Consider the following 21,630-nt stretch of genomic DNA (forward strand, 5'->3'; position numbering starts at 1 on the left):
ACCTTTAAAGTCATCTTAGAGGAGAGGTGATAATCATTTATTTCAAACTTAAATGCTTTCTTTTTTTGAAATGATAATTGAGACTATTATTGGGTATGATTAGAATCTTCATGTTTTCCATTATATTCACTATCATGAGATTAATAATCTTAGCAATATAATGTAAAAGAGGGTTCATCCACAGTATTCAAGTTAATCATCCCACGTGTCTCTACTCATTTTTTAGATTCATATTTCTTTATGATCACTTATGCTTGTTGTTTAAGCACATGGATCTTCCTTTGAAAATCAACTAAACATAAACACCATCAAATCTTTCAAATATACTTCAATCAATAAGCTACCAGAGTTGTATAGATAAAATGGCAATAAGTTATGTTTTAAACTCTTCAACTATAATTCTTGCTATGCCCAAATCTTAGTCAAATTCCCTCATGATACAACACCTCACAACATTTTTGTGGTTCCAGAATTGAGAAATTCATGGTATATTTATATCCAATCTTCTAGCACTTCCAAAATATGAGACCTTCAATTACCAATATTTAGAAGCTCTTGTTCTAAGTACACATTTGTATTATTTTTTCAACTAATAAAGTTTGCAAATAGCTATGTTATCACTTTTAATTAATAAATGTATATTGATTGTGACTAAGGAATTAAATGTAAAGAAATGGGTGTTCAAACAACATTTGAAATGGGGATATGCAATGGGGTCAAGGTTGCGAGGAAAGGTAGAGGAAGGTTAAGGTTTGTTGTCTTTGGAATCTATTAGGAGCATTGATAGTGTTGTCTCCCTCTACTAGGGAATTTATTTGTAAACTTTTGGTTATCATTTGACTAAGCTTTGCAAGCTAAAATTTGGGATTGATTTGTTTTTTCACCCTAAACCTAGCCTTCCAAACTTCATTTTCATGACCTTTGAATTAGCTATATTCACACACTATTTATGTTAGTCACTATGCTTTCTCATTATTATATGTCTTCATTAAAAGTGGTGATTATGGTGGGTTGCCTAGTTCATTTCTTGTGTAGTTTTCCTCTTCTATGAGATCAAAGATACTAATAACTTTCATTATTTATGAGATCAAAAATGTAGTAGTTGCTTGAAGGAAACTATATTTATATGAAATATATGAGCCTAGTATATGGACTATAGTAGTTCCGACTTTAACCATCCATCATTTTAAATACTACTTTCTAAAATATTTCCTTCAAGTCACAAGCTCTTGGATTTTCCACCAATGATAATTTTGGAGAGCCAGCATGGATATATTGCCAAGATTGTTTGTTGTACATATTTTGATTAAATTATAAACTATTAAATTTGAAGAATAAGGAGAATCCTATATGAATCTTGATGTATGGAAGGATAGGCTCCTTAGGATGTCTGTAACTGAGATTGGGAAGTTTCCCCTCTTCTCTAAATTTAACGTTATGACCCCTAATGTTCTTGTTGAACTACCAACTACCTAAGTAGCTATGAGAGGATGGGGGAGAATGTGTTGGAGCCACCCGAGCATGGGCTACGTACCTCACAGTAGAGTCTTGGTTGACTTCACATCCCAAGAAGGGGAACTTGGAACTTTCCTGTGTGAAGGAACACTTGTGGGTTGAAAACATGTTGATTTTTTAGTTAGTTGTTTTGAGTAGAGTTTCGAAGATGGTAACAATTAGAGACAAAGATAGAAAACAAGACTTGAACTATTTTTGTGAACCTATAATCCTTGTGAACGTGATAATCTAAGAACAATAATCTTGCAAACTTGTAAACCTATGATTGGAAGTTGGACTAAAAATTTCAGGCTTGAACTGTGTTAGTTGAGGAAACCAGAGAGAGAGCCTTTCATTCGAGTCGGGTAGACCAAGAAGAACTCTACGATTTGGTTGTGTTTGTTCATGTGAAGCACTTGAAAGAGAAAGGATTTTCAAGGAAACCATAGGAAGAGGTGAAGTGATTTGCGAGGATTCAAGATGTCTCAAAATAAATAGTCTGAAATTGAGATGAAAAGGTTTCCATGACAAGGAGCTCGATGATATATTTCCAACACAACTTGAATGAGCTCAAACAAACTTCATATGAGAAAGTTATCATGTTCTGAAGTTTTGCAAAAACATGCAAAAAAGGAAGGATAGAGGTGACATGTGGTAGTCCCAAAGGGTAACATGTAGTAGGTTGTAAGAAGGACACATGGGAGGATCAAAAGAAGACACATCATAGGAGGTTGACATGACATGGTGACATCGCAACATGAACCGAGGACAAATGGTAGAGGCGATGATGGGACATCTATGTGGCAGTTGACTTCGTAGGTGGTTGTGCAACTAACTAAGTCTTCGGCGTTGATTGTGTGACATATGGACCAATAAAGTGGAGTAATGTGGTAACCTATGTTGGAACAAAACTCTCTTTACCTCTCTAGAAGAGTCAGGAAAATAGTGTGAACTCACGACCTTGTCAGCAACAACTCAAAGAGTCACTGCTGCACAACCCATGGATTCTTACTATGCATAAGTGTAAAATTCTATTTGAAGTTATTACAACCTACAACGATTTTAAAATAACATAGTTGGGATTTGAACCCGTGAAGCCATTGATGAAATTGGATGTCAGCTTTGACTTGTCAATGTATAATGGAAATCTTAATGCATAAATATTAGATAATTGGATTTGACAAATAGAAGTTTATTGCCATGTTTAGGAGATTGTTGAAGAAGAGGTAAAGATCAGTTGGCCTATTTACAACTTGAAGGTAAAACATTGGTTTGTTTGGAGAGTAAACTTGAAGAAGGTAGTGAAAATGTTTTTAAGATCCTTTCTTCATGGTCAAAATTCACTAATGCATTAAAGAAATAGTTTATCCTTTAGCATACACCTATAAAGAAATCATGGAATGGAAAAAATTGAGACAAGGAAAAGGACAAAGCATGCAAAGCTTTACTAAATAATTTAGGAAGAAGGCATTGGATTTAAATATTTCATTATATAATCTAGAAACTCTTTTAAAATATATCGGTGTATTGCATAGTTACAATCACCATAGTATTCTCTTATTTAATCCCACTAATTTGGATGAAGTATGTGTCCAAGCTACTCATCTTGAGTCTGGGTGTTTCCGGGAAAACTAGTGTTTTTTCGATCTGCTAGCCCTCTAGGATTGGCAACTATCCTAGAAACAAACAATCAAAGCAATTTGTGATTTCCTCTATGTATGATAGATAAGAGAGAGGCAAAGGAACCAGCCTGGGTCTTCCGCTTAATTCCTTGCTTGATCTCTCTCCCCCTTGACAGAGCTTGCAACTCCTCTCTGTACTTATCCCGCTTGGAGAGTACCTGTAGAAACACAGTAACAAAGAACTATAAAAGCATCTTGATATATTATATCATAAACAATGCAGAATCAGAAATACATTGAACATACAATTTCATTCACAAATAACAAGATTCACAAATACACGATTGTATGGAGGAAAACTCAAAGAACTTTATTAAAGCAGAAGGGAGAATTACAACCCAGTTGTTTGATCTAGCATCATCGTCCCAGCATCAAAGCCCTCTTCACCTCATGAAAATCAAGATCACCCAACAATACAATGCTTCTTCTCAAAGACAAACTATCAGCACTTCCTTACAAATTATAAAATTCCAGCCTCCAAATCTCTCAGATGATGGATCGATTTATAGATGTCTGCAAGGGTGTGAGTCATCTCTAGGTTTTTGATTAGTGTCATTCCACTTGTTTTTATGATTCCACTTGGATATTTCTTGGATCTCTTACTCATCCCTGGGCGAATTCAGAGAGGCAAGTGTCATAAGAGAAGTTTCTAGAAGATTCCATGAGCATCCACTTAGCAAATTATCTCAGACATTTGTCCATTCTTGCTCATCACACCCCACAAAAGGCCTCTTCAGTATGCATCACACCTGGCTAGTGTAGAAGTCAGTATGCATCGCACCCTGATAGTGGAGCAGTCAGTATGGTCCAGTTTTGGCCAGTTCTGAGTGGTTTTTCAGGTGGAACTTCTGGGGAATGATGTAATCAGTTGACCATGATCCTTTAGGGTATGAAACAACACTTTTAGGGGTTAAAGAGCCCTTGGTTTATCAACATATAATATTGGGGTTGCAGTGCCCAAATATGTATATAACAGTTGCCCCCTAAAGCATGAAGTCATAAATCTTTTGATGTCGGGTGAAATTCTTTATCATGAGGATCCAAGGTATTTGAACTGGAAGGTGACCTGTATAGGATACAATACAATACATCATCATCATATTATTTTCATGATCTAGCTGAGGCGGGCATTCCCATGCTCAACTTTATATATTCATTTTCATGTACATAGAACAAATAATCGTCTGCAGTTGCAGACTAGTGATTCTTTATATGTAGAGTCATCATCACTATTTTGGATGATCATCTGTGCAGCTTATGTGTACATTTGATGTCTTTATATTCCTGAATATATCGCAGCCCGGATGGACGAAACTAGATTCGGGTCTTCAAACTCGTTCAATCTTTGCCCGATGTACAAGTCGATCCATGTGAAAAGATGTCCTGAAGTCGAACATGGAAAGACATCGCCTGATTACCAGCCAATAATGTAAGTTGTTAACAGACATGAGAGGAATCACCGATAATGATAATGACCCTCAAGGTACTACAGTACAATTCATGTGGTGTGAATATATGATCTGATGTCGAACACCACACAAAATCTTTTGGTCGAAGGCCATTGATGTCAACTTGTCGTCGGAAGTGAGAAACTTGCCATTGAGGCATGCAAGCTTCAAAGTACTGAAAGGGTTGTTTCTAAGTCAACTTCTTGGATAATGAGCTGATGTCGACAAGAAGTGACTCGTCGTATGAGGGCCTTAATGTATCCCACATCTGTGAAACGAAACGAAGCAAATGATTTTCTAGAGGTGAAAACGATCTGACGACACAAGGTTCGGGAATGGCGGTTATGAAAAATGGGGGGTGAGGGTATTGCAGTGGATGAGGCATTAACTAGATGGTGAATTCTCTGAATGACTTCTCTTGAACATATCGGAGACACTAAGATGGATTGGTAGCGTTAACCCCAAAAGATGGATGGTATGGAGGACCAATGGTGATATGACTAGTGAACCGAATAACCCAACCCGACTTAATCATGGTGATGAAGTGAAAGTGTCATGTTCAAGAGCAACCTGCTACCAATAAAATTCTTCAAGTTTTCTTCCCTTTTTCCCCAGTCATTGCTGACTAGCACCTCTTTATTTTTTTCAAGCTTGAGGAGGATAACATATGCTTGTTCTATAATTTTCCCTTTGGGAAAACCTGTCACTATGTTTTAGCGAGCCTAGCGACAGTGAAACTCGTTCTTGTCTGGGTGGACAAGTTTGTCGCTATTGTTTTAACGAGTTTAACGATAAGGATAACTCCGTCCCTTTTATGTTTAGAGAGATTGAAAAGTGAAGAAAAGGAAACTCCAACAACTCTTTTTCGTAGCATAATCCCTTAAGTCTGAAAAAGGATAAAATAATACAAAAGGGATGATTTTTTGATCACTTTAGCGAGCCGAAAATACAAGCGCTTGAACTTTTTCATGAGATAATCCCTCAGGTCTGAAAAAGATTAAAATATACAGGAGGGATGGCACTTCCAATCACTTTAACGAGCTAGAAAGGCCAATAGCTCGATAATCTTTTCATAGTTAACGAGTCTGAAAATATTTTAAAGGAGACTTGTTTTCTAGGAACAAGTGGCGTTTAGGGTAGCAACTGGTTCCAGGTAAGCTTGGAACTTCTCAAAACATGGCGATGTGAAGAGGGTGGCTAATAGGACCACTCATTGTAGCTGCTCCTCAAAAACGTAAACAATCAAGTGGAAGCGTATGATCGGCCAAAATGGAGGTGATGGCAAGAACACAACCAAAGTTCAAAAGGCTGATGTTATGGCAATCACAAAGGTTATTTACCGAAGGTGGGTTCATTTTTTAACGAGCTTGAACTCTGGGGGAACATTTGCTCAGTGGCGGGTTTATTTTTTAATGAGCTTGAACCTTGCAGAAACATTTCTCATTGGTGGGTTTATTTTTTAACGAGCTTGAACCTTGGGGAAACATTGCTCATTATAGTGGTCAAAATGTTCAATTCACCATTTAGCACATTAGATTCTTTCATCAATCGTCCAACCTGCTCAATCACTCCATCAAATTGATTAGAAATACATACATATGCACAAAAAATGTATTAAAACTAGCATTTTACTTGAAGTATGTGAATAGTAACATAAAAAGTAGTTTTACCTTTCATTTTCATCATTTCATTTTCAAATTTGGGATTTTGGAGCTCTGGAGTGGTTTCCCCCCTCAAATTTCATCAGTTGATTTTAGGAGATTTGGTGGAATATTCTCTGCGCTGTCAGGACCAGGTAGGAGCTAACCTTGAGCTCTTCATTTTCATTCCATCCTTTCTAGATTCTGAGCAAGTTTTTCCATTTTTCTAGGCCCCTAGGGTTTGAAGAACTCGTTCTCCTACCATCACACCTAGCCTATATCGAAAGGTGCGATTCATACTGAGCTGTACATTGGCTAGTTAGTATGCATCTCACCTTGCTCAAAGGCAGGGTGTGATGGGCGCAGAAGGGAAACTTTACACAATGATTTTTCATGAAATTTTTGCCTATTTTTGCTCAAATTTGGATCCTAACTTATCTTTTGTCTATGTTTCAGATATTTGTTAGATCAAGATGGTTGTCACATGGCGTGAACGCGAACATGAAGAAGAGGACATGATTGCCTTACACGACCAGGGTACAGTTACTGCATTACAAAATTGTGGCTAGCTCAAATTCTTCTGCATATCTAGCATGAGGCAACAAATCAGTTTGTTGCAGTATTTTCTCGATGCTTGGGATCCGACCAACCAGGTATTCCAGATTAGAGGCAAATCTATTCCATTGAAAGTTGAGGATATTTACTTTCTGACGGGGTTATCGAGGCGTGGTTCCCCTCTTTCTCTATCAGGATCCGCCCGTGGGGGTGAATCTGTGAGAGATTATATTCGTCAGTTTTGCAGAGATGGCAAGATCAATATCTGGGATGTCACTTATCGGCCCTTGAGGACCATTTTATTTACCTTTGCTAGATTGGCTGGCAATGCGGCTCTTCATTTGGCAAACAGACCTTACATGCAGTATGCTCTGGTATGCCTGGAACCAAAGGTGTTCAACTGGTGTGAGGTGGTACTTCCTGTCATAAAATAACATCTCTCCAAAGTAAAGAATGGAAGATCCAAGAATTTTGGTTACGATTCCATATTGGCTGCTTTTGCCTTGGAGAGGATTCCACTGATGCAGCCTTAGTACATTTCACTAGGATTTCCAGCACCGAGGGAACCACGTATGCAGAGATGGGCTGATCTTATGGCCAGACATGCTGGTCAGTCACATATTTCCTTCTCTGATGCCTTCTTTGAGTGGTTTGACCGTGAGGATATGGTCTTTGCACAATATCCATACGTCGAGATGGATTTCCGAGGCGACTCGGATTTGGCGTTACTGGCTGGCGAACAGTGGAGTGCTATAGGTAAAATGATTTGACCACATCTTTGTTTATCAGTTTTATAATGTTTTTGTGTTTTTAAATGTTATCAAGACTAATCGAACTCATATGTGTGTGCAGATATTGGGCTAGTGTGACCAGCGGCACGCCCACAAGCGACAGCTGACGCTCCAGCAGGAGAGGTTGTAGGGAGGGCCGTCCTTTGAGATCTGGACATATTGGAGACCCTGGCAGTGCTGCAGGATCATATCGAGGGCCTCACTCTCAGTATTCAAGATGTTAGGACCGATGAGTTACCCTTGAGGTTACAACGCCACACTACTGGTGTGCCGAGCCGATGAACCTGGCTCTTGCGCATGATTGCATAGGCAGTGACATGTTATCACCAGCATCATTAGCCTAGGACGCTTTTCTACATTCATTTTGAGTTTCTGGGTCATGTGACCGATTTTGTCTTGGGCACAATTTTTTTTGTAAAAACCATAAACTGTTATATTTTTTGATTTTCAGAGTTTTATTTTGGTTAAGTTATGCAATCCTGATGCAAATGTTAATGTGAAATTCTTTCTTTAAGAATGCTGCAAATGTCTATCTAACACATAGTTTGCTAATGAATCAGTTAATGTGTTTAAGTTTCTGGAAATATGTTGATATTGAATGGAATCAAACTGTCTTTCCAAAATCCTGACTCTTAGGAACATGCGATAAATAGCTGGGTTCCGAATGGAATAAACGCCAGTAAGCTATAGAATGATGAGTTGTGAATCTAGCCTGACAACAAGTCAGCGTATGCCATGCAAAATGGCATCAGAGAGAAGCTCAATCAATGCACTATACTCAGCGATGTTGTTTGTTGATCGACTAATACATATCCCCCTAAAACTCACTAACTCGTCGCTTGGAGCAAAAATGGCCCGGGCTGCAGAAGATAGGTTCCGCGTACTACGACTAGCTCCATTAGCATACCCAACAAATGATTCCAAAAAGTCTGACATCTGCAACAAATTCAAAGTGGATTATCTGACCAAAATGACAACTCTAAAAGAAAACAAAATGTAACAAAAGCATATATACAAAGATCGTACTACACTTAATCAAGCATAGTAATGTTTAAGACACAACCCGTTTCAGGGTTGCGACAGTGGAATCCCGTCGTAATCGACCAGCTCGTAGGATCCTTTTGTCAATACTTGTTTAGCAATGTAGGGGCCCATCCATAATGGTTTGAACTTACCTGCTCCTAATTTGTCAGAGTCTTGATCGTAAAGCAAGACCAGGTCACCTTCTGAGAAGATACGAGGCTTGACTTTTTTGTCAAATTGCGCCTTGACATGTTTCTTATGTACTTCATTAGCCAGTGCGGCATCACGAAGGGTTTCATCTAGGTGGATTAGTTCCAAGAAACGAGCCTCTTCCTTCGAAGTTTTGGGAAGTAGATCAATTGCGAGCTTGAGAGACGAAATTTCGCACTGAATTCGTAAGACAGCTTCCAGACTGTATACCAACTGAAAGGGCGTAAATCCGGTCACATTTCTCACCGAAGTCCTATATGCCCACAAAGATGAGTACAGGATTAAATTCCAATTCCGTTTGTGGACTCCAATCATTCTCTGCAACATGCGCTTAAGGAATTTGTTGATTGCCTCAACTTGTCCGTTAGCCTGTGGATAATATGGAGTAGAACTATCGTGGGATAGTCCTAATTTGGTAGTCAATTCAACCATCATGTGATTGTGAAAATGCGATCCATGATCTGTGACTATAGCCTGTGGAACACCAAATCTAGAGACTACATGATTAAAAAAGAAAAGAGCAGTTGTTTTGCCGCTGTTGCTTAATGTAGGCATCATTTTAACCATTTTGTAAAATAGTCGACAATGACTATAATATACCCATGCCCCATGGCCGAGGTGGGGTTACATGTCATGAAGTCTATGCCCCATTTAGTGAATGGCCCAACAACAACTACTGGATGCAGTGATGTAGGTGGTAACTTGGTTTTGCGATCAAAAAATCTAACAAGCATGGCAACTTCTGACTGCAATTATGCAATCTTTGAATATAGTGGGCAAGAAATAACCAACTCGTAAGATCTTTTGTGCAGACGCATAACTAGATATATGCCCCCCACACGCTCCCGAATGATAATCATTCAGGACTTTTTCAGCCTCCTCATGTGTGAGGCACCATCGCAAAACTATATCGACACCATGTCGGTAAAGTGTATCACCAACGATCATGTAGTCTTTGGCTTGGTATGTTTAGAGCGAGAGGTGTTTGGCCTAAATGTTTGGGTTTGGAGATATATCAGTATATCTCCATACCACGGATCGCTTGACAATATCAGAAACAGAGTCTCATCCACGATTGATGCTTTATATGTTAAATCGTTGGATGACGATGGAAGGTCACAAAGTCACTCCGCGAAGACAAGAGACTTTTTTGATTTGGATTTGGTGAATTCCAAATCAAACTCTTGCAAAATGGCTATCCATTTGGAATATTTTCCCCCAAGTAATTGACGCGATAGAATGTAGGTAATAGGGTTGCAATCTGACACAATGGTAGTTTTGCGAAAGAGAATATAGTGTCGAAATCTCTGTACTGCTTGAACAGCTGCTAAAGACAGCTTTTCAACATAGGAGTACTTGCTTTTTGTATCATTTAAGATGCGACTTAAATAATATATAGGATGTTCTATTCCATTGTCTTCTTGCACTAAAACCATGGCAATGGTTGTATCTGCGGCGACGAGATACAGGTTAAAGTCTTTTTGATAGTCAGGAGTGTACATTAATGATGCTTTAACCAGTGAATCTTTTAAAGCATCAAAGGAAGCTTGTGCAACCTGATCCCAGTTGAAGGGTACTTCTTTTTTCAAAAGACGCGTATAACCTTTAGCGAGTTCAGCGTAATGTGGAATGAACCTCCTCAGAAAGTTAGCTTTCCCTTGGAGTTTTTGAATCTGAAGCAAATTTGAAGGTGGAGGCATGTCAAGGATTGCCTGAAACTTAAATGGGTCAAGCCAAATTCCATCCTTAGAAACTATGAAACCAAGTAATCGACCAGAACCAACACAAAACACACACTTGTGCGGATTGAGCCATATCTTGTAGTGTCGGCAACATAGAAATATGGCTCTCAAATGCTCATCCCCAGTGGAGATTTTGGTCTACAAAACCAGAGATTCTGTGTTCGATCCCTAGCGGAGTCACCATTTTGTTTCTAGGAATACTAGTGTCTTTTCGATCTGCTAGCCCTCTAGGATTGGAAATTATCCTAGAAACAAACAATCAAAGCAATTTGTGATTTCCTCTATGTATGATAAGAGAGAGGCAAAGGAACCAACCTGGGTCTTCTGCTTAACTCCTTGCTTGATCTCTCTCCCCCTTGACAGAGCTTGCAACTCCTCTCCATACTTATCCTACTTGGATAGTACCTGTAGAAACACAGTAACAAAGAACTATCAAAGCATCTTGATCTATTATATCATAAACAATGCAGAATCAGAAATACATTGAACATACAATTACATTCACAAATAACAATATTCACAAATACACGATTGTATGGAGGAAAACTCAAAGAACTTTATTAAAGTAGAAGGGAGAATTACAACCCAACTGTCTAATCCAGCATCATCCTCCCAGCATCAAAGCCCTCTTCACCTCATGAAAAGCAAGATCACCCAACAATACAATGCTTCTTCTCAAAGACAAACTATCAACACTTCCTTACAAATTACAAAATTCTAGCCTCCAAATCTCTCAGATGAGGGATCAATTTATAGATGTCTACAAGGGTGTGAGTCATCTCTGGGTTTTTGATTAGTGTCATTCCACTTGTTGTTCTTGGTTCCACTTGGAGATTTCTTGGATCTCTTGCTCATCCCTAGGCGAATTCATAGAGGCAAGTGTCATGGGAGAAATTTCTAGAAGATTCCTTGAGCATCCACTTAGCAAACTGTCTCAGACATTTGCCGATTCTTGCTCATCGTACCCCACAGAAGGGCTCTTTAGTATGCATCGCACCTGGCTAGTGTAGAAGTTAGTATGCATTGCACCCTGATAGTGGAGCAGTTAGTATGGTCCAGTTTTGGCCAGTTCTGAGTGGTTTTTCAGGTGGAACTTCTGGGGAATGATGTAATCAGTTGACCATGATCCTTTAGGGTATGAAACAACACTTTTTATGGGTTAAAGAGCCCTTGGTTTATCGACATATAAGATTGGGGTTGCAGTGCCCAAATATGTCTATAACACTAGGGGAAAGAATGTGCAAAGTGGTTTCAAATAGAAGTAAAAATCCAAGTTTTTAGAAGTCAAATTCAAAGGAAAAGGGAAAAGAAAGAAGGTTTCTACAATGAAGAAAGAAGAGACAAATCCTACATGCTCTCACTGTAAAAAGGAAGGGTATGATGAAGCTAATTTTTGGAAGTTACATCATAAACTAAGGCCAAAAATGTTTAGAGGCAAAGGAGATCAAAATACTCTTGCCATAGTGCAACAAAATTTGGGATCTATTTCAAGGGATGAAGCTTATATTAGAACTGTAGGAGTGCAAGGTAAAACATCTTCTCATGCTAGTTCTAATTCTTCTATTCCATCTCATAGTCCTGAAAGTAGAAGTGAGTTTTTTCTCATAAGGGTGATAATTAAGCATATGAAAGTTGATAATATTTTTTATATTGGTTCCCAAGTAAATGTAACATCTGATGCAATTTTCAAGAAACTAGCATCAGAAACAACACCTCACAAGAAACCTTTTCCTCTAACTTTGGTACATGATGATTCAAAACTACAAGTAACCAAATAATGTAAGATTAAATTTTCTATCACTTCAAAACTTGTTGATGAGGCTCAATTAGATGTGGTTCCTCTTAATGTTTGTGGAATTGTATTGGGAATTCATTACTTGTATGAAATGAAACTCATATTCTTTAGGGAGGAGAAAAATATGGCCTCACTAAAGACGGGGTTGAGTATATTATAAGAGCACATAGCATGAAGACTAAATTATCACTTGTTAGTGCAAGGAAAATGAAGAGGATCATAAATTCTAGAAATAAATCTATACTTATAGTTGTGAAAACAAAAGATGTTGAACAATATACTTCTTTTAAGGGTTGTGATCCTTCTCATAAGGGTGAATTAGTTAATCTCAGTTCTAACTATGATGAAATATTCCATGAACCTGAAGTATTGCCTCCCAAGAGGGAGATTCAACATGAGATTCAACTGCAAGAAAGTTCCCTTCTTCCTAATGTTGGTATGTATAAGATGTCCATAATTGAGAATGCAGAGATAAAAAGTAAGTTCAAGAATTGCTTGAAAATGGAATCATCATACCTAGTTCCTCTCCATGTGGGTATCCTATTATGATAGTACCAAATGTTGATTTTTAGGTTATCCTCTAAACTGATAATTACCTCTTATGTTTCCAATTAGGTTAATGTTTTCTTGTATTCATTTATCATCATAAATCAATTACACATCGGATATCAACAATAAAACAATATGCCAAAAGGATCATAAAGAGATAATTACACATGAACACAATCATTTACCCTAGGAAAACCCACATGGGGGAAAACCAAACAACCTTTTCCTTAGAGAAATTCTTATTTTCAACAAGAGATACATCTATACATCCTATTCATTTACAAGGTCAAACTAACCATCAAATAAAATTGGTCAAACATAGTCCAACTCAATCCTAGTCAAGTCATCTTCCCACAAAATTCGTTATGATAAGGTATGCTTAGAATTAGGCCTTCTTCCTTCCTCAAAATCCAATCCTTCCTTAGAATTTTGGTACAGATATTCATCTAACACAGAGGGCTACCACAAAGATTTAGTCTCATACAATAGAAATTCATCTAGCGCAGAGGGATACCACAAATGTTTGGTCCTACACACTGGATATTCGTCTTGCATAAAGGGCTACCACAAAGATTTGGTTATGTACAACAAAGGGAGAAATTCAATGTTCATTGTTCATCCTTCTTTCTTCTCTCCTTCACATGGATTAATAGAAGATATTATGTCTTTTATGATCAAATCCAAATTGGTGCTTGAGAAGAGGTCGAATATCTCTTATATATATAGATCCATTAGGCCAAATGGGTGCCTTTCTTAACAAAGCTGACTTGAACACTTGAAGGGGCCAATGTGACTAGGAGGAGGCTGACATGGCTTCCTTTGGAGCCAAAAATTATATATTTAAAAATTCAAATTTTCTTCTTTTGAAACGAGCATGAAGAACATGCTTTACAAAATTTTTCTTTACAAATACATCATCGAGAAAAAATAATAATTATGAAGACCAACCATAGTTACAAAATTCAAACCAAAGAAGGATCATACATGGAAAATGTGTGTTGACTTTCATGTAGTAAAAGAAATCTCGGTAAATAATCGATACCATATTCCTTGTATCAATGATTTGTTAGGTTAGTTAAAATATGTTAATTATTTTACTAATTTATATTGCGAAGTGGTTATCATCAGATTCAGATTGCAGAAGGTGATGTTTGGAAACCACTTTCAAAACAAAGAAGGGTTTGTTTGAATGGTTAGTGATTCCTTTTGGGCTTTAAAATGCCCCAACATTATGCATATGATGAATGATGTTTGTTGACCATTCATTGATGACTTTGTAATTGTCTACTTAGACGATATTCTTTTATTTAGCAGAACTTGGGATAAACATGTCAAGCATGTTAGACAAGTATTATATACTTTAAAGGACAAGTTGTATGTGAAAATGTGTGTTAAACATACATGGATTGTAAACATCGAATGTGAAAGATAAGCATTGAATTATAGATATTATTGCCATGATATACATTTTTAGTCCATTGATGTGACCCTTGGATTCATATTCCAAGTAGTATCTTGGACTCTGGTGGCTATTCACATTCCACACCAACCCATAGAGGATTATGTGTCCAACATTCCCCTCTTAATCCGAAGGGGTATGTATGAGTCCAAGAAGAGAGTTGTAATACAAAATGTGCAAAAATATGGATGACAACACTAGGCTGAATGTTCTCTCTGAAATATTGGTATGAGGGGGGTGGTTTAAGAATGAACACCAACACTAGAACGCTTAGTCTAGTTCCCAGAACTCTTCCAATTCTGGCAAGAAGCTGAAATATTTTGCAAGAGGAACTGTCCCTAATGCTTTGGAGATGGAGACATTCAACCTAAAAAAAGGGAGGTCTACAACGTGTAGTGGTTTAAGGATGACCACAAACTTTGGAATGCTTAATGCAATTCATAGAACTCTTCCAAAACTAGCAAGAAGATCATGTCTTGTGCTAGAGGAAGTGTCCCCATTTTTTCGAAGGGAAGTCTTAACCCCGCATAGATGGTTTAAGGCTGACCACCAACCGAAGGCATGCTTAATGGCATATCTATCTCTGGTTACAACTTTGAATCTGGTATGGTGGGTTGTGGCCCAGGCTCGCTTGATGTGGCTTTGAAACTTGTAGATGGCCATTACTTCCCCTTGTTAAATACAAGGTGAGAATATGAAGAGATCTCAACTGAAATACTTTTCAATATTCGAGAACAAATCCTGTTGTTTGAGGGAAATATCTTCTTGGTTGTTGAAGCCCATTTCCAAGAAGCAATCCATCCAAGATGAATCTTTGCTCTTGTAGGAGGCTTATTTTTGAAGCATATCTATGAAGAATGAGTACGTTGACCACAATGCTTACACGGATGAAGATCAAAACAATGTTATTTCATATGGCCAACTCAAAAGGTGAACTATCATGAAGAAGTCCAACACTCTTAAACAGGATGGGATTTGAGTAATATTGAATATGAAAGGAAACCTCCTTATCATATCCAAGTCCTCTTATGTTCTTGTTGTGGACAAGCTCTTCTCAAGATCTGAAGATTTTCTTGGGAAGTGTAGGCTGAATTTATACTTTTGCATGCAATTTTGCTGCTTCATTAGGTAGTGGATATGAACCAACTTGCTACTTATTGGAATCTATTTCAATGTTCTGAACAGAAACAAGTTCAGAATGATGACTCCACTATTGTAATTTTGCCTGCCAAAGTTGAGATTCAAGTTCCAAAAAAATTATTTTATCTTGTGCATTTTGTAGACAAGTCCAAATTTCTAAGAGAGAGCCTTTGTTGATTTGGATTGTGTCATAAACAATAGATTGTATCATGGTTTTCAAGAACTCCAATACTTCACCAATTTGAGTCATTTTTTGCAATGTCAAACTTACACTTTAAAACACTAATGAAACCTATGGATCAATGAGGAAGGAGCAACACCCACTTACAATATCTAGTCACCCTTTTTCTCCAAAGTTGATTTGAAATTTTCTTTAGGATGTTGATACATTTGATGAAATTTTTGCACTTCTAATCAATAGATTCAGATTCGGTTGATTTTCCCTGCTATTATAGGGGACTATATAGACTTCTTTACCTCTAAGTATCATACAATGAACTGTGGAATTATATTTCGTGGTCTTGAAAATCCTTTTCCTCCAAATTGGTAAGCGCACTTTCTTTTGAATAATGCTCACAGTGCATTGAATGTAAATAGTAAAGTTGGTTCCAACGCAGATAGAAAAAAACAACACAGTAATATATATGACCACAATACATTGAAATAATTCATATGACACATACTTCAAAACATTATCCAATACTCATACACAACTCATGGTATTTGATTAAGGTTAATTCCATAGAATACCAGCGCACATAGGATTTCAAAGCAAAGCTACGATTAGTTTATAATGTAGCAATGACCAATGAACCAACATATTTACACATATAACATCACCATCAATGAACCAATGTTTTAAGTTTGTGGAACCACAAGAGGAACAAGGAATAGGTTGCAGTAAAGTACAAGACTGCAAATTGGGATCACCTAGTGTAGGGTTGCCTCATGCTACAAAAGTAAGACAATAGACAACAGTCAGTTCATCTCCCTGTGTTGAGTTACTGTGAAAATAAGTCAGCGTTTCTGTTGCTTCAAAGATCAATGCATGTATCATACATTTTCTTCTAGAAATAGTAGAAACCATAATAATTATGGAGTCGATGACTTTCAAGAAGCTTGATGAGACTAGCTATCCATCATATTTTTAGGCACTTCCACAAATAATGGCAAAATGGTAATTAATCGGATCTACTGTCAATTAAAATAAATGACAATCAATCAGATATGCTTTTAATTAAAATACATCTTTAACGATATATGGACAACTGAAGAAATGAAGAAATGGCCCCGGCCACAACAAATGCTCTAAAATGGCTCCAAATGGGGTCTCTTCGATTTACTCAACACAACGACCTTATAATACTTAATAAAGAAAGATTTGAACATGTTGGTGGGCAAGTTTCTCAAAATGATAGTAGAATACCTAATGTACAATCCTCAGATGTCGTTGTGCTCTATAATGCCTAAAAAATGACTAAGAAGTGACCAAATGATCGACTTTGATGTAGGAAACCGTAAAATTCGGGAAAGGGATGCCTAGAAATGAAGACCTGTATGAATAGTAGAACTAGCACTTTCTCAAGAAGAAATAGATGTGCGAATAACACAATAGAGGTGTTGCAGATTTAGGCATTGGTGAAGTAATGAATCTGAAAAGAGGTAGAAGAAAGGACCACGGGATGTTATGGGCTTGATGGGGCATATATTTGACAGACTCCTGAGAGTGCCCAGGTCTAGGGAAAAATATCCACTAGGATTTGAACATCAATGATAAATCGAAAAGTCTAAAATAATGCTATATTCTCTAAAGAATAGACAGGGTGAAAGTCTTCTCATGGCGTGCGAATGGCAGACGATAAGAAGTTAATGGTAAGATTATGGAATAATGCCTTGGTGCATGAGGACTACAAGAGACAAGAGGTAGTGTTTACATGTTATTGGTACCAAAAACGTTAGAGTAGGTTCAAATTTCAGAGTGTTAGATGAATTTTTGACAAATAGATTGGGGAAAGGAAGATATATTGGCAGATAGCTCAATAAGTTTCACACTGAGAGGTCAGATTGATAAGCGTGTGTCAAGGAAAATGGAATGATGGGTATGCATAGAGTAAAATTGTCTATAAGGTGGCAGTTTTGATTAAGGGAAAGGTAGAACTGACATGTATAGAGAGGCCACAAAACAAGTGGTTCAAATTGGAGTAGGGCAGGAAAATGCCCACTCTAATACCATGTTAAACATACATGGAATGCAAACAATGAATGTGAAAGATAAGCATTCAATTCATGTATTATTGACATGATATACATTAATAGTACATTTATGTGACCCTTGGATTCACATTCCAAGTGGTCTCTTGGACTCTGGTCATCGTTCACATTCCAGACCAACCCATAGAGGATTAGGTATCCAACAATGTGAAATTGGGAATTTTACAAAACATCATTAGTGTACTTGGGTTATATAGTAGGGGTTGGTGAAGTGAAAATAGATCCCCCTAAAGTTGAAGTGATTGTAAACTGGCCCAAGCCTACATCAACAATAATATTTAGGAGCTTCTTAGGAGTAATCCAATATTGGAGAAAATTTGTTGCTAACTTCTCATTTATTGCATATCCTTTACATGCTTTAACTAGCATTAAATAACTCTTTCAGTTAGGAGAAAAGAAACATAACGCCTTTGATACATTGAAAGAAAAGATTATCACAACACTAGTGTTAGCATTTCCAAACTTACAACAACCACTTGAGATAGAGATCAATGCAAGTGGATTTTCCATGGGAGTAGTTTTGATGCATCAATCTAAGTCAATTTGTTATGACTCTGAGATCTTTTTTGTTAGGTCCCTATAATGATAGTGTATACCCCTTATTGTTACTGTTGTGCCCATGTATCCCCAGTATTGTTATTTAAATTGGTGCCCTCTAGAATCCCACTATTGTTATTGTTGTGCCCTTACATTATTATTGTTATGTAGGCTTTGATTATATTGTGACCCCTTAGACTCCTATATATACAAAGGAGGCCTTGTCATTTGTATCATCCAATAATTTTTCATTTATGTAATGTAAAGGAGGTTTCCCCCTTGAAGATGATACTTTTAGTCATTGATCTATATTTTCGTGAGTTGGAGCTTTGGATTCTAGGGTTTCACTGCTTCAAACAAGACATCATGGCAATTCACTATAAATTTTTTTCTACGAAGCTTCAGATATGGAAATTGTGAACACGTGGAGTCAAAATATTAGTGAACTTTGTGCCAAAGTTTTAGATCTTGGTTCTCTATATTTTCTCCGATATGGTATGAAGAAGTTAAGACTTTTGCGAGCTCCAAAATTCAGTCTCAAACATGTGACCAAGGGAAAATCATCATAACTTTCGTTTTATACATCGAATTTGAATTATGTAAAAATTGGTTCAAAGTGAATGGATTGTAGTTGTTCATGTAGAAATTTTAGGTCTGAAGGTTGAAACAATGACACATGGTATCATGTATAACTTCGCTCTACTGAACTAGTCCATAATCAGGTCCTCATGGTATATTTGACATAACCCTATACTGAAGAATCCAATATTGTTCTGAATTGTGACATTGGAAAGAATATACACATGGTTATCATAATGACGAAGTTCAGACTTTAGAAGTCCGAAATTACATTGATACAACGATTTCAATATCAAGCTCCTAAAAAGCAAGAAAAAAGTGTGTATTTTTTAAATTTTGCATAAATTTTGTTTGAAAAACCAGTTTGAATTGATTCAAAGAGCATATTGAAGCATATATATGAGTATTTGGTCCTAAAATGCCTAAAAAAAAAACTAAACCCATTAAGCCCTCAGAAGGCTCTACTATGATGCACGAAGATGAAGAATTGCAGCATGATATATCAAAATTATGAGACCAAGTGCAACAAATTTCGCTCTCACAAAGAGCAATCAAAGATGACATGGATGGCTTAAAAGGGGACATGTATGGATTAAAAGGTGACGTGGATGGATTAATAACATAAGTAAAAGTTGACATGAATGGTTTAAAAGCAGACATGGAAGAAATGATGAATAGCAAGATGGAAGGATTGACAACGTTGTTGCAAGAAAGGCTTCCAGGTGGTGACAAGGTAATCCATGAAAATCATGATGAGTACAAAAGGAATATGAATTATGATTTTAGAGACTCCAATGTGGGACTTAAGAACCATCACATTCCAAATATAGATATGAGGAAGTTTGATGGCAAGGATACAGTAACATGTATACTAGAGATGGAGCAATATTTTGATCTACATTATGTGCAACCTTCATAAAAGGTACATATTGCATATCTATATTTAGAAACCAATCAGTTTGTATGGTATAGATGGATTTTGTAAACCACTTATCATATGGTTAATTTTTATAGAGAAAATGATAGCACCTTATGAAGATGCAAAGAGAAACACCTTCTTTAGCCAATTGATAAATCTCAAACAAAAGGGTTCAATGGCAGAGCACATTGAAGACTTCCAAAAATTGAATATTAGGGTAACTGATATTTTAGAGGAGCACATGATTGATCTCTTCATAGGGAATTTAAAATATAACATCAAACATGAGGTTCACTTTTGGGAACCTGATTCATTGGAGAAGGCATTCAGGGTGGCAAGAAAAATTTAAAGAAAAATTATGGCAACAAGGAAGTCTACCACTCACAACTATAAATATGGAAGTGTTGCTACTCCTAGTCTTCCACAAACTACAAGTTTGACACAACAATAATTGGAGGAAGAAAAAGAAAAGGGGCTTTTTTACAATTGTAATAGAAAATACAATAAAGGTCATAAGTGTACTGAGAAGAAATTATTCTACATATATTGTGAATAGGAGGAAGAAAAGGAACAAGAAGCATCAAAAGATGAGGATATACACTAGGAACAAACCCCAGAGAAAGAAGAAATGAATTTGACCATATCTTGTAATGCGTTGATAAGAATTACCACTCCTCAAACTCCCAATATAGAAGGATATATCAAGAGGAAAATCATAATATTGTTGATTGATTCAGGTAGTACCCATAATTTTATTCATTGTAAGATAACCAAGGAATTGAATTGCTTCCTATATCCAACACTAGAGTGTCAAGTGATGGTTGAAAATGGAGGAACTATAAATTTCTCTGGAAAGTGCCATAATATCAAGCTAGCCATGGGGAAATATGTATTAAATAGTCCAATGCTTTCCATTCCAATGGATGGTGTTGATGTTGTACTAAGAGTCCAATGGTTACAATCTTTGGGGACGATAGCTTTCAAATTTCAAGAACTTTTCTTGAATTTTGTTTGGGAAGGAAAGGAAGTTGAATCAAGGGGTATCACAGAGATACTAGGAAAGATAATAAACTCTAATGACATGAAAAAGATTATGAACAAAGAACAATGGGTTGTAGTTGCACAATTATTCTCATTAGATTTTTTAACATCAAAAGCATCTATTTCTCCAAATATCCATAAAGTCTTGGACAATCATTCCAAGGTGTTTGAGACTCCTAAAGGTCTCCCACCTATTTGTGATCATGATCATTCTATTCATTTAATTCCAAGAATTGTTCCTCCAAACATCAGGCCTTACAAATATCCTTATGCCTAAAACAATGAAATTGAATGTATGGTTGCAGAAATGCTAGAGGCTGGTATAATTCAACCTAGTCAACGTTATTTATCTGCTCTAGTAATATTGGTGCACAAGAAGGATGGATCATGGTGTATGTGTCCGGATTATAGGGAGCTCAACAAGCTCACTATTAAAGATAAATTTCCCATTCCTATCATTAATGAATTGTTGGATGAATTACAAGGAGCAATTTATTTCACCAAGCTAGATCTTCGTTCAGGGTATCATCAAATTAGAATGAAGACTAAAGACATTCTGAAAACAACATTCAGAACTCATGAGGGTCATTATGAATTTCTGGTCATGCCTTTTGGCCTTACTAATGCACCTTCCACATTTCAAGGTTTGATGAATTTCATTTTCAAACCCTTCCGTAGAAAATTAGTGTTAGTATTTTTTGATGATATACTAATTTACAACAAGTCTTGGAAGGATCATGTTCAACATGTTGACA

This window comes from Pinus tabuliformis, chromosome 1_1, assembly GCF_031772625.1.
Source record: "Pinus tabuliformis cultivar Carrire ecotype Pingquan chromosome 1_1, CPIR1, whole genome shotgun sequence".
NCBI lineage: Eukaryota > Viridiplantae > Streptophyta > Pinopsida > Pinales > Pinaceae > Pinus > Pinus tabuliformis.